The sequence below is a fragment of the Pinus tabuliformis genome, chromosome 8 (assembly GCF_031772625.1).
Source record: "Pinus tabuliformis cultivar Carrire ecotype Pingquan chromosome 8, CPIR1, whole genome shotgun sequence".
In the NCBI taxonomy this organism is placed as follows: domain Eukaryota; kingdom Viridiplantae; phylum Streptophyta; class Pinopsida; order Pinales; family Pinaceae; genus Pinus; species Pinus tabuliformis.
Genome location: NC_142294.1, coordinates 1,488,304,148 through 1,488,318,838, shown reverse-complemented (window position 1 = coordinate 1,488,318,838; position 14,691 = coordinate 1,488,304,148). Strand labels below are relative to the sequence as shown.

General features: G+C 32.0%; 1 protein-coding gene across 3 annotated transcripts in view; it reads left to right on the top strand.

Moving 5' to 3' along the window:
- LOC149241455 (uncharacterized) overlaps window positions 1-6,542 on the top strand; it is a 45,997-nt gene extending 39,455 nt beyond the window's left edge. The window contains exons 5-7 of one of the 3 annotated variants that reach the window (XM_089373965.1): window positions 2,253-2,601; window positions 2,799-3,136; window positions 5,842-6,542. The gene's annotated coding sequence lies outside the window, so the exon portion shown is untranslated. The remainder of the gene's footprint in view (window positions 1-2,252; window positions 2,602-2,798; window positions 3,137-5,841) is intronic. The other 2 variants (XM_089373963.1, XM_089373962.1) reach the window with 2 other exon arrangements.
- The last annotated feature ends 8,149 nt before the right edge of the window (window positions 6,543-14,691 follow it).

Below are 14,691 nucleotides of genomic sequence, written 5' to 3'. Positions count from 1 at the left end.
ATAGTTTATCACAAGTTCCAGATCCACACACGCTGTATATTTGAGCTTAAAACAGTTTATGATTTTGAGCTCGTAACTCACTGTGGCTTAGCATGTTTGCACTAACCTTATAAGAAGTTAGGATCTACCATCTGATGAAAAAAGACTCAAGAGTTCAACTTACCCTGTAACAATTTTCTGTTATGATTATGATAAGCCCTTTGGTCAGTAATAAGCCATTTGGAGCTGCAACTAATCACACGAATTTCGATAGAATCTTTGCCAATGGTGTGCAGGTTTGACAAAACATTTATCCTTTTCTTGTGAATTTTGTTCTTGAGCTTCTTATGCCCTGGTGGCCCAACATAGAAATTCACTTTCGTATGCGTGAAGCTTTTATCAACGAAATTTTAAAATGGGATTGAAAATGGAGTTAAAATCTATAGAGCAGCTTATTCAAATCCAAGGTGAAAAACCCATCAATCACTGTTATCTTGCTCAACTTAATTTGGTGACTGTGCTTTGTTGTTATAAGGTTTGTATTTTCTGGTATTTGGATACGAGATTTTCAGTCTACATTGGCTATACCGTTCGTTATTTAATATTACCTTCTTTGCCATTGTTCCTTCATATTTGAAGTGATCAGTGAAGGTTTATTGATGCTAGTAAATCTTATTCATTACCTGAAAAAAAACATTAATATTTGCTAATGGACTTATAATGTTGTTTTGCATGTAATGAGATGGATTTATCAATTTATGTTTGCCTTTTTGTTTTCATTTTTCAAATCGTTTACGGTCTTTGATGAAATAGAAGGAAAAATACGAAAGAAGTACACACATTCAGTTATATATTGATCAAGAAAACACCATAACTAACTGGAAACTAAACACACACATAGACACAGGATTTACGTGGTAAAGCCTTGACAATGTGTCAAGGAAACATCCACCGGGCAAGGGATTGGAATATATTATTCAACAATGATTCTCCACACATATACATTCCATGGGCATTCACCAGTTTTATATCATCGACCTCCGTTACATAACTGACAATTCAGTATAAAACTGACTAATTACATTTTACCCAAAATTACTAATTCGTTGTCAAACTAATATTAATAAATAGATTCATCAATTAGCTTGGTCACAGGCCTAATGATGTGGATCTTTTTAGTTTTTGCCTGTTCATCTTTCAACCACATAGACCGTGGGTGTTTTCTGTTCAGATTGATCACGGGCATGATAAATAGATTCATCCTTTAGCGTGGGTACATGCTTAATAATGTGTATTTTTTCAGTTTTTACTTTTCATCTTTCGGCCATAAATATTGTGGGAGATAATTTTGTGGTTAAGGTGTATTTTTTCGGTTTTGACTTTCCATCTTTCAGCCATAAAGATTGTGGGAGATTGTTTTGTGGTTCTTACGCGATTTTTCTTTGTAGGGAAGGGAATTAGAAGAAAGCGAATAATGTGGATCTTTTTAGTTTTACCGGTTATCTTTCAACCATATAGATCGTTGGTGTTTTCTTATCAGATTGGTCTTGGATTTAATAAATAGATTCAGCAGTTAGCTTGGATACAAGTCTAACGATGTGGACTTCTTTAGTTTTGCCTTTTCACCTTTCAACCATAAAGATTGTGGGAGTTTGTTTTGCGGTTCTTATATAATATTTATCGTAGGGAATGGATTTAGAAGAAAGCAACTTAGCAAAAATTTGTTTAAAGTTTTGTTGGATTATATAATATTTTTTTCATGAAATTTATATTCTGGGGAAATTTGCTGGGCGTTCTTCTCATTTCAAGGATGATAATCAGGGTAACCCAGTTGTTGTGAAAGCTCAAGACTTTTGTCAATATAGAGTTCAAAACTATTGTAACAATATACCAATATAGAGTTCAAAACTATTGTAACAATATACTTATACTCATTACGATGCAGAAATTAAATCTGGGCTAGGAAGATAACAAATATTCTTCCAAATTACCCAATTTAAACCCACATGACTTGTAAAAATATATTTGTTTATTATTTACATGTAGATTAAAGTTTACCCAAACTAGATCCAGTTGACTTGTAAGAATATTTTAGTTTATTATTTACATGCAGGTTAAAGTTTACGTGTTAATTTATTTTATTTCTTTTGAATTTTTCCATGTAAATGATTTCACTATGGGAATGATTCCCAGGTAAATGATCTTTGCGTTAAAATTTTATTCTGTATTATGGAATTGCTAATTTTACTTTTTTAACTACGAGTTTTTCACAGCTATGACAAAAGCAAAAATTAGTGTGGGAAACAAGCCGTTCTAATATGTTCCGGAATCTCAGATACGCTTTTGAATCCACCAGCTGGAGAAGGAGATGCAGGGCTTCCTTCGGTACCATATGCCTTCCCAATTCTTTCTCAAGGTGAAGAATCTCATATCGGAGTTCCAAGTGTCTTCGCCATATGTACGAGTTGGGGGCAGTGGATAAGAGAAAGGTGAAAGAAACAATCGTGCTCAAGCTCACCAATGATCCCCATGAGAATGCCATGATGCTACCACAAATAGGTCCAGATCGTATGCTTGATGGAGCTTTTGATGAAGCTCCTACTTGTAATTTTATTGGCTTAGGTAAGTCTGATTTTGCAGTAAGGATAACTTTTTATAAATGTGGAACTTGCCTGGTTCATGTTTCTTATTATATATGTGTAGCTGTTAGATATTTATTTGCTTGTTACTTTCCAAGTAATGAAGAAACATTGATTATGTTAGAGCTCAATGTTGAGCCATGATTTTGTATGATCAATTCTAAAACATATTGAATATAGGAAGGGCCACCTGGAAGTCATTGCCCTTGATGCTTGGGATGTTATACAACGTCTACCAAATTGCCAGTCAATAGTTCAAGATGTAGCTGATTTAGATCTGCGTGACTGCGAGGCAACTATTTTGGCTGTTTTTTATAATTTTCTTTATATGTCGAGTGTATGGAGTACTGATGCAAAGCTTCTCAACCTTTTATTTCATCTCTGAACTTGGTTCTTCTCATTGTGAGCCCATCGTTGGTTACAAACTACAGTTGGTGTTCCAAAGCAGCTACCTATAACTGGGGACCCTGCTTCAATTTCTAGTGGTGTTCCTAAAGCAGGGCTAAGGCTACCACTAGGTAAGTTGTTTACTTATATGGAGAAATAGCCAACGATTTTGAAATTCATGGTAGTATACTCTCTTAGCACTGTAAGGCTTGTGTAAATTATAGGATTGGTGACATACATTTTTATATTGCTATATTGTTTGAAGTTGCGAAGCGATGGTGTATTGAGGCCACATACCTTGTCATTAACATACGATCAGTTCAGCCTATCAGAACTTGCAGTGCGAAATCCAATAGCAACTAGTTTTTTCGATCAAGCAATCTACCTTGGTTGTAGGTGATGTGTTTTTCAGGGCTTACAATGTTGGACGGTTCTCGTTACCTGATGTGGATGAAAGTAAATGCTTGGGCAATGGGGTGATTCTTTTCTGATTATTGCAAGGATGAATGCATTTAAAAGAGGGGAGTATCAGAGAAAACAGAAAGTGTCGTTTAGAGGGTTTTACAATCTTGGAGTAGCCAAAACCACCATCCTACCATGGTGAATCGCATTAAAACCATGCACAGTCTCTAACTAATAATATGGATACCCAATTTGCTTTTATGCTTGCCCACTATCAAATCCTGTATTGACAGCTCCTCTTCCATTGAGGAAGGAACAACCACTTAAGACAACTCGAAAACCGCATAATGCTTCGAGTGGAGATCAGATATGCAGATACACAACTACAAAAAACCAAGCAGTTACAGGTTCCAGTGCTTGCTTTTGCCCCTGGAGGTGGTTTTGGTCCCTCACATCTTGGTATTTCATGAGGACAATGAAAAACCAAAATTTGTATTCCACTAGTCATCACATGATCTCGTTCAAGTCTCATGTTCTATTCCTTCTGTGCCTGTCTTTTTGACTTAATTATTATTTCATTGAAAATTGCTTTCACCAATTTTGGCTTAGGTTTAGGATCCCTTCCATTATGCTACTTAGGAGTTTGAGCTGGGCTAGTGTGGAGCTGCCTGGTTTTTTCATGGGTCAAGCTATTGGTTGCATTTGCATTCTTGCGTCATAAGAAACACAGGAGAAGAATTAAGAGAAATCCTTTGAGTGGACCTTTCTTGGTATAGAAATTTATCCTTTTCTGGTTTGATGATCAGTTGGATTAATTCTTCCAATTGCCTTTTCTGGAGTGTTTTACATGTAGTTAAAGTAGGCTTCCCATCAGTATTATCCAAAGATCAATTGAGTTTTAAGAAAATATGTTAAAATAGAGAACATGAATGTCATTCCCCTGAGTCAGTTTCTAGATGATGGTATACAACTTTATGATGTATACCATTGAGCAGACCAATCATTTTTCTAGCCATTTTCTTCAAAGTGACATGAACGTTAGCTGTATTTGACCAAGACAACATGTGCTAGCCTTATTTTTTAAGTTTTGTCATCTATTTTAATATCTTTTGACCTTTTGAAATTTACCTTGTGTGCATTTTAAGAACTGGAATCTTGTTACTCTACACTCTTTTAGATCCAATCTATGCTTTCCAATGCCCAACTGTTTTATGTTTGGCATTTGCAATTTTAGTTGTGTGTATGAATTGATAAAGCGATGTTGTAGTGTCTTTTGTTTTGTCGTTGACCAAGTGCATTAGTTTAAGCTACCGTTTAGACTTCAAGCGACTAGAGTCCTCAAAATTGGATCTCAGTCACAAGTCCCTTAAATTTTTTTGTTAATGATACTCTATGGTCTGTCAATGCTTTTGTTAGATGTACGGAAAGACCGACGTTTTTTTTTTTTTTTTTTCTTTAATGAAGGTACCTGATTGTAAAACTTGAGTTGTAAATTTTAATCTTCCTTGAATGTAGTAAAGAAGGCTATTCTGGATACCAAAATGGAGGAACCTGTGTAGGGGAGAATTTTGCAGAGAATCCATGGTTTATAATGCAGAACTTTGCCGGCATTGGTAGAAAGCACAGTAGCTAGTAGCAACATTCATATATCAATTGGAATTGGAACATGAAAATAATACATGTAACCAAAAATCCAGTGGCTCTAATACAAAAGTATACATTTCATAGATAAGAAAGTTTTGCATTTTATTCCAAATCTAAGAGGAATCAGAAAAAATAATTTCCTTAAAATTTTTGCCATGAATTTATAATTATACATGTAGTCAATATATTTTTAAATATTCTTGAGGTTTTTGGTTGTTTATTTTTGGGTTTACGAGTCCATCTGGATCATGATTATGTTATCAGATGCAATCAGTCAAAAGTAAGTTGCTTATATGGTATTCGTGATGTATGGAAAGATTCGTTTAATTTTGTACTAGTGCTGAATTTCTGTAGAGAAAAGGTCAATATGGCCGAATCTTTCTACTATGGTATAAAGGTGTATGGCATGAAGGTAAAGAAAGAGGTATTTGAGTGTATACATTTAACATGGAGTGGTGAGAATGAGCATTGGTATTGTGGTGTACTACAGACCCTTGGTGCACATGATTAACCATGGGTGTGAGCCATATGAAATTCTTGCCTGTGGTGGATGCATGGAAATGTTCAATCAAGATAGATACTAGCAAAATGCATGTTCGGTAATGTATGTGTGGGGTCAAATTTGTCTTCAAATGTGATCTTTTTTAAAATGCTTTGCATGTATTTGCTTGCTAATGACATTTTGTGATTAATGTTTGATGATTAAATTCCTTTTTTTTATTTTATAAAAGAGGTTTCTTAACAATTTAGTAATACACATGAATTTTTCTATGGTTCTTGTTGTATTCAGGAAGCAAAGTATTTGAAGTGCTTCTACTTGATGAAAGGATTAACAAAGTTATTGCAGCTGCCAAAGAAAGCAGCCATTGCAACCAGAGTTGCAACAATGAAGTTATTCAAAAAAATAATGCATAGATGTCCTCTCGTGGATGTATGAATGTTTTTTTTTTGTGAGCAGTGCATCTGGGTTGAATTTTTTAACATAGTAAAGGAGCCAAGCTTTTGGGTTGTTAACTTTGATGCAGCTCTATTCTTATAAACGATAAGAATCATCTGCTGACTGCTGGGGTTTCCATAAGACTGGGGAACCAATACATCTTTATCAAATGGTAGAGTCGTTTCGAAGCCTCATTCTACACAAAAAACATCTTTATCGAAGCAAAGACTTGCTTTGACATCTTTATAAAAGCAACGACTTCAAGTGAATACTTGGGTCTTATTTTTGAGTTTTGTGGATGAAACATACATGCACCTTTCGTTCCTAGTGAATATTGTTGGGAATCCAGATTTCTCCTAACTGGTGTATTTGCACACTTCTCCGGTATGGTAAAGTGGGGCTTAATCGGTGGCTAGGCAAAAGCTTGCCACAGCTTGCCACCTGCCAAACCAGAGACCTTGTTCAATGCACAGGCTATTTCAATGATTTATGTATAAACAAATAATTACTAGATATGTTTCAGTATATGTATAGCATTAGCTCAAAGTATCTTATTATGTTTGTGATCTGTTTAATATAAATATTCTCACATTGTAAATCCCATTGATGATATGCTTATTGGTGAATATGCTTCTGCACATTGTAAACGCACTACCAAAGGAAATGTGTTTTTGTTAATTAGCTAAATAACATGTTAGAGTGTTAGCTGATGTGATTGATTTGTGTGTAACAAGATACTGTATATGTACTTATAGTATCTATTATAAAAGAAGTGTACATCAACCACTTTGGTTGCATTGATTAGTTGTACTTTTAACAATGAATTAACGATTTGCCAATATCATTGTTAAGCTGAATAGGGAGAAGAATTACGGTAGTAACAATTACAATTTGTCGATGTCATCCAATTAAGTAGTACAAAGATGGTTATGTTTAATTTACATTGGTGTGTTTGTGCATTTCATTAAGAATATTTCAAGATAACAATTACAAAAATGATGTCATTAAACTAGGTGGGAAAATATGTTATTTCAAAATATTGTGTACTTGAAAATGGAGAAATCTCTAGTGATAAGTGTAATGTAGCATGTCTGGTGAGAAGTAACATTTATGTATGCTTGCCAAACATTTTAATTGGAAACATGAGTGTAATGTAGCATGTTTGGTGAGAAGTAACATTTATTTATGCTTGCCAAACATTTTAATTGGAAACATGAGTGTAATGTAGCATGTCTTGTGAGAAGTAACATTTATTTATGTTTGCCAAACATTTTAATTGGAAACATGAGCTTCTTCAAAATGCTGCTTGTTCGAAAAATGGTGAAATTTCTATCATGTCATGTGAGAAGCGTGTTTCATTAATTGAGTGCGTATTTTAATCATGATGTAAAGTTTAACGAAGGGGGTGGAGGCCTAGGTGCTTTGAATGTATACTTTGATAGATGTCATCCTTAACTGCTTTGTTGATCTATCTTTTAGTGTGGAAGGAGATAACCACGAGTATCCAAAGAGTAACTCAGTGAGGGAGATGCTCTATAGAAATGTCAATGAACTAGACAAACAGATTTTGTGAAAAAAAAAATATTTGAATATTTTTTCTAGCCTTGAGGTTGGCCCCAAATCCAAGTTCGACAATGTCTCAACAACCACCTTTTTTTAGCTAGATCATATATTGGATTGTGATGGACATTGCCTTGTCAACATGTGCCCAATCTACAAAGGGCAAGGTGGTTCCCAAACCTTGGCTCTATAAGGAAATGTGGGGTTAATGATGGTGTCAAAAGGTACATCTTCATAGGGATGCCTTGAAAATACAAGTGGCAACACTGGCACTTGAGCGAGGGAAAGGAAACATACCTATTGTAGCATTGAGGTTGGAAAGGGAGCCTTTGGGTGCAATGAGGGCATGTGAATGTTGCCCTTCTGGAAGTTAATTTTTTTTAGAAGTTTTTGAAAGTGTTGAAAATCATAATTGTAGTTTTATTGAGGTTGACCATCATTGGCTTAGGAAATTGGAAAAAGTATCCAACTACCTTTGAAGGCCCTCCAAGGAAAGAAGACAAAAGGACAAAGTTGTTAAACAAAAAGGACAAAGTTGTTGAATTGAGGCTTCTGTGATCCATATTAACTTTATGAAAGATTTTTCGGCGTAAATCACAAGATATTTCATTTGTCGATGCGTTTTGAACCAACTAGTGTGGTTCATTGTTAGGACAAGTTGAATGAGCAGATTAGGCTTTGCATGTTAAATAGATAGAGCAGAAACTCCAACGGCTATATTGACAACAACTTGATGTGACTGGATTAGTTAGGACCGGATTAGGGTTATAACCATTATTTAATTAAAAAGTAACCTTGGTTCGTTAGATTCTTATTAGAACAAAGGTAAATGGTCCATTTATAATTATAAATATATATTAGAAAATAAATTATAACCAAAACTAATATACATTAATAGTCAGTCAGTTAAAAAATTATTAAATATATAAATATACCTAAATATCTAGATTCAAACATAAGTCAAAAGGGCTGTTCCATATATTAATAAATAAATAAATATTAAATCAATTAAGAACTAAATTAATATTAAATAATAGTTATTTATAGAAGTTCAACAAATATATATAAATAATAGGGTAATTTATGGTTATGATAATAGAGTAATCTAATGATATTATAAATATATATATATATAAAATAAACTAATCTAAATTAATAGTAAGTAATCCAAGTTATTAAATCCAAATATTAGAGTAGTTAAATATTAGGGAATCTAAATTAATAGTAAGTAATCCAAGTTATTAAATCCAAATATTAGAGTAGTTAAATATTAGGGAAATATATAAATAGTGGGTTATATAATTTTAGAGTAGTTAAATATTAGGGAAATATATAAATAGTGGGTTATATAATTTTATTAAAAAGTAAAGGGACAGCGTATACTCTTAAGATTTAAAAATATATTAAGATAAAATAGTTAAAAGTAAATTAATTTTAATTCAATAGTTATCTATGAAAGTTAGTTAAATATATAAATATTAGAATAATTTAAGGTTTAAAAAGAAAATGCTAATATTTAAAATTAAAGGTTTATCTAAGGGTTAAAATAATCAAAGATTAATTTCAAGCTTATTTTCTTTAAGTTATTAGCATGAATAAGAGCTACTACAAGAACTCCAAGGAACAAAGGCCCCAAGGAACAGGAAACTAGGGGAAAAAATCTTAAAAGACAATAGGAAAAAACAAAACAAAGGGAAGGGAAGGCAAGAAGATCATGACTAGGAGGAGAGGGTTGGGACCCAGCGACTACTAATCCTCCAGCCATCCTCTCTATTGAGATTGTTCGGACTTTTTCAATCTCAAGCGCTTCCCTAAATTTTCGGGGATGGAAATGGGACACTAGCAATCACATTAGCCTCCTCGATGCAGACATGATGATTGGTTTTCTCAATATGCTCTGCTAAAGCAGAAGACTTGGCTCTCCTATGCTTAAGGTTAGCGGCGTGCTCACTAATCCTTTGATTAATGGAGTGACCAGTGTCACCAATATAGGGGGTCCCACATGAACAAGGAATGATATAAACCCCCTTCATGTCCTTGGGGTTGATGGGATCCTTCACAGATCTGAGAGACTTACGAATGGAGAGCCAAGTCTTTTGCTTTAGCAGAGCATGTTGAGAAAACCAATCATCATGTTTGCATCGAGGAGGCTAGTGTGATTGCTAGAGTGTCCCATTTCCATCACCGAAAATTTAGGGAAGCGCTTGAGATTGAAAAAAGGCCGAATAATCTCAATAGAGAGGATGGCTGGAGGATCAGTAGTTGCTGGGTCCCAGCCCTCTCCTCCTAGTCATGGTCTTCTTGCCTTCCCTTCCCTTTGTTTTGTTTTTTCCTGTTGTCTTTTAAGATTTTTTCCCCTAGTTTCCTGTTCCTTGGGGCCTTTGTTCCTTGGAGTTCTTGTAGTAGCTCTTATTCATGCTAATAACTTAAAGAAAATAAGCTTGAAATTAATCTTTGATTATTTTAACCCTTAAATAAACCTTTAATTTTAAATATTAGCATTTTCTTTTTAACCTTTAAATTATTCTAATATTTATATATTTAACTAACTTTCATAGATAACTATTGAATTAAAATTAATTTATTTTTAACTATTTTATCTTAATATATTTTTAGAATCTTAAGAGTATAAGCTGTCCCTTTACCTTTTTAATAAAATTATATAACCCACTATTTATATATTTCCCTAATATTTAACTACTCTAATATTTGGATTTAATAAATTGGATTACTTACTATTAATTTAGATTAATTTATTTTATATATACATATTTATAATATTATTAGATTACTCTATTATCATAACCTTAAATTACCCTATTATTTATATATATTTGTTGAACTTCTATAAATAACTATTATTTAATATTAATTTAGTTCTTAATTGATTTAAAATTTATTTATTTATTAATATATGGAACAACCCTTTTGACTTATGTTTGAATCTAGATATTTAGGTATATTTATATATTTAATAATTTTTTAACTAACTGACTATTAATGTATATTAGTTTTGGTTATAATTTATTTTCTAATGTATATTTATAATTATAAATGGACCATTTATCTTTGTTCTAATAAAAATCCAACGAACTAAGGTTACTTTTTAATTAAATAATGGTCATAACCCTAATCCGGTCCTAACTAATCCAGTCATATCGAGCCGTTGTTAATATAGTTGTTGGAGTTTCTGCTCTATCTATTTAACATGCAAACCCTGATCTGCTCATTCAACTTGTCCTGACGATGAACCACACTAGTTGGTTCGAAACGCGTCGACAAATGAAATATCTTATGATTTACGTCGAAAAATCTCTCATAAAGGACAAAGTTGCTTGCAGGCACAAGTATGACTATCAAGATGTGATGTATGATGCAATTGTCCTTTGCATGAGTGTTTTCCATAAGAAACTTCTCTAGGTTACCAATGTAGATCCCAAATGATGTGGGAGAGGTGGCAATCTTGTCTGATCCCAATGGTCTTGCCAATGAATTAGAGTCTTGTTGTATGTGGAGTTGTCTATTAGAGCCTCAAGATCATTGGATTTGGGGAGTTGGGGAGATCAATGTCTTGAATAGGTACGTCTTTTTAAAGTTTGTGAAATAGTGGAATATATCAAAACACTATTTCCTAGTGTCCAAAGTAATATCTTGAACGCATGTTGAGTGTGAAAATGTGGTCCGTCATTTAGTCATTGTTCCAAAAACTCGCTTGCCCTACAACCTTGAGTTTGTTTCCCATGAAATAATCTAGGGCTTACATATTTAGAATTGTGGCATAGTTGGAAAAATGTGTCCAATCATGATGGCTTTATAGTTGTGACTTTGATGTGGGGATCTTGAACAAACCCCCTCGTTGTAGAGATCAACAATCTACGATGTAGGAGAATCCAAACTATGTTTGATAGAGTGGGGCATGACTTTGAATGCTATGTGGGCATGCAAGGGGTAATCTTGGCAGGGGAAAATATGAACAATACAAACTAACACAAAATCCAATCAAATGAGAACTGTATTGAGTTTTTACTTTTCAGACGTAGTAAAGAATCATCCAATTTTAGTAAGCGTTGATTTAGAATACATTTTTTTTGGAGCATATTTTTGACATTTTAAATTTTTGTATGCATCAAGTATGGACATTTTTTAAAAATGTTAGTGATTTCACGCTGATTTTGAATAGTGTTGATGTAGCATCAACCCCTTTTTAAGGGGGCTTTAAACACTTCAATTTTTCTAATGTATTAAGTGTGGTTAATTATTTTTTAAATATAATCATTTTTGATGTAGTCGCCTTCTTTTTCCCTCATATATTTATTTTTAAGTGTTTTTCAGGTTTGTGTTTTTTTTTATAATGGATTTTTTTTTGCATAGTTAAAAAAAAAACAATATTTTAAAGTTATGATTTTCTATATATTTATGTATGGTTGATTAATATTTCAATGTACATCAAATAATTGTCACTAAAAAACAATAATTTTAAATATTCGACCAAAAGATACTATTTTGAATATAATAAAAAAATACACATTTTGAGACTTGTCAAATAAATGATTTTTATGGGAAAATTTTAACTAACAAAATATAAAAAAAAGCTATTTTTTTGTTTTGTTTTGAATTTAATTAAAAAAAATAATAATATTCACAATTTTTTTTTCAAAAAATAATGATTTATATAAAAATGAAAATTAGATAATACAAATACTAAATATATAATAACAAAAAAACCCAATATTTATTTTATTTTATTTTTATTTTTAAATAAAAATATATATTTAAAAATAGTAAATTTGTTTTTAAAAACATAAAAGATATATATAAATTGAATAAATAATTAAAAGGAAATGCAAAAAAAAAATCAAATGCCCCCATTAAAAAATAAAACATTTAAAAAATAACTTTTTTAATGTTCCCTTTAAAAAAAGCACTAAAAAGTAAAATAAAATAAGTAAAAAAGCATTTTAAAAAAATAAATAAAATTAAATTTCCATAGCCCTGGGCTTGCCACCCGCCCAATGTCGAAGGGGTGGTTGCTCTCGCCTTGGGCCGCCACTTGCACAACGCCCAAGGGATGGCCGCTCTCGCCCATGGCTCAGGGTCCTTGGGCAGTGTGGGGGTGGCGAGCCAAGGGCAACAAGCATTTTTTTTTTTAAATTTTTTTAAAATGTTTTATCTATTTATTTATTTAATTTTATACTTTTTAATGTAATTTTTTATTTTTTAAGTGGGACACATTGTATTTTTTATTTTTTTATTTTTTGCATATATATATATATATATATTTAAAATGGGGCACATTTTTTTTTTGCCTATATATATATATATTTTAATTTTTTTTAACATCTTTTTTAAAAATGGAGGCATTTTTTTTTTTAATTTATCATTTTTTTGTTTTTGTTTTTGTTTTTTTTAATATATATTTTTGTTTATTTATTTAATTGCCTTTTTTATATATATATATATATATATATATATATATATATATATATATATATATTTATTTATTTATTTTTTATGTTTAAATTTTCTCCGTTTGTGTTATTTTTATAAAATTTAGGTTTATTTTTTTTTAATACAAATTTTTATATTTGATTTTTTTGGGTCAATTATATATATATATATATATATATATATATATATATATATATATTTTAAATTTATTTATTGCTGTAGGTGTGGTCTTGATGTACGACTAGCAATACGATTCTAATATGTATCTATTTGATAGTTGATTTTTTAGTTTTTGTTACAATAAATCAAATTCGCCTTGTTAATTTGATAGTTGATTTTTAAGTTTTCATTACAATGGATAAATCATCACCCCCTATGTGTCAATTTTATAGTTGATTTTTAAGTTTTCGTTGCAATGTGCCAAATTGTTTTCGGCTAAGATTTTAAAAGAATTATATTTTTAGCATTTGGTATAATGCTTTTTTATTTACATATTTATTTTTAAGAATTAATTTAGTCATGATATTTGATCTCGAAATATGTTGAAAATCTAAAGTTTGTTATAATTATGATATTTGTGTTTGATTCCATGGCTGAAAAATGTTGAAATTTTAAGATTTTTTTGGAGTCATGATATTTTATCTTTAATGCTATGGTTGAAAAATGTCAATATTTTAATTTTTTTTAATCATGATATTTATTTTAACCCCATGGTCGAAAATTTGTTGGAATTTTTGGGCTTTTTTGAAGTTGTGATATTTTATCTCCAACTTTTTTTTCTTCTTCTTCTTTCTTTCTTTCTTCTCCTCTTTTTTTTTTTTTTTGAAATATCAGAAACGATTATGGGATTTCATTAAGTATTTGGCAAAATGCCATAATTTCGGTTACAAAAGGTGAAACTTGTTTCTTGGCATCTCTCCAACCAGCGGGACATGGCGCATATGCTTATGAATTGCCTCTTTTTACAATTTATCACATGAACTCTTGCTGCTAATTTCCAGAGCTTATGAATGCATACAAACTGATTTAACAAAAGACAGAAAAACATAGAAAAATTAGGGAATTGGTTCCCAAGAGATTTCATTATCTCTGAGAATAGTTCCAGCACCTAGCTGGGCTGCCTTATTTGCCTCTATGTCTGTTTCTTTGTTGTTTTTTCTCAGGATATGGGAGAATTTCAATTTTAGGAGCTTTTTCATGCCTTTTATTCTTGTAATTGTCCTTGCAAGTTGAAGATCTGCTAGATTTGCGTTGGTCACCATTGCATTGATGATGACTTGGGAATCCCCTAAAACAACTACTTCTATGTGCCCCAGTTCTTTAAGCATTTTGATCCCTTGAAACAAAGCCATGACTTCAGCTTGTATGCTTGAGGAGTGGCCCAGTCCCCATGCAAACCTGTGTATAGATGCTTCTTCTGGATTTATAATGAGTCCTCCTGCTCCAACCATTCCTGGATTTCCCTTGGCTGCCCCGTCAAAGAAAAGAGAGGGGAGTGTTTGCTTGGACAGCCAAGATTGAAATTCTTCTTCGGTTTTCCTTATTTGCCAATCTTTGAGACATATAGGTGGGATTTTCGATTTTTGGAAATTGAGGTTAAGGGCTGCTCCAAACTCAATATCCTGTTGGCTTAGATTTGTGTCATCGCTTTTGTCTCTTAGCCACTCATTTAACTGACCTTTCACTGTATTTGCT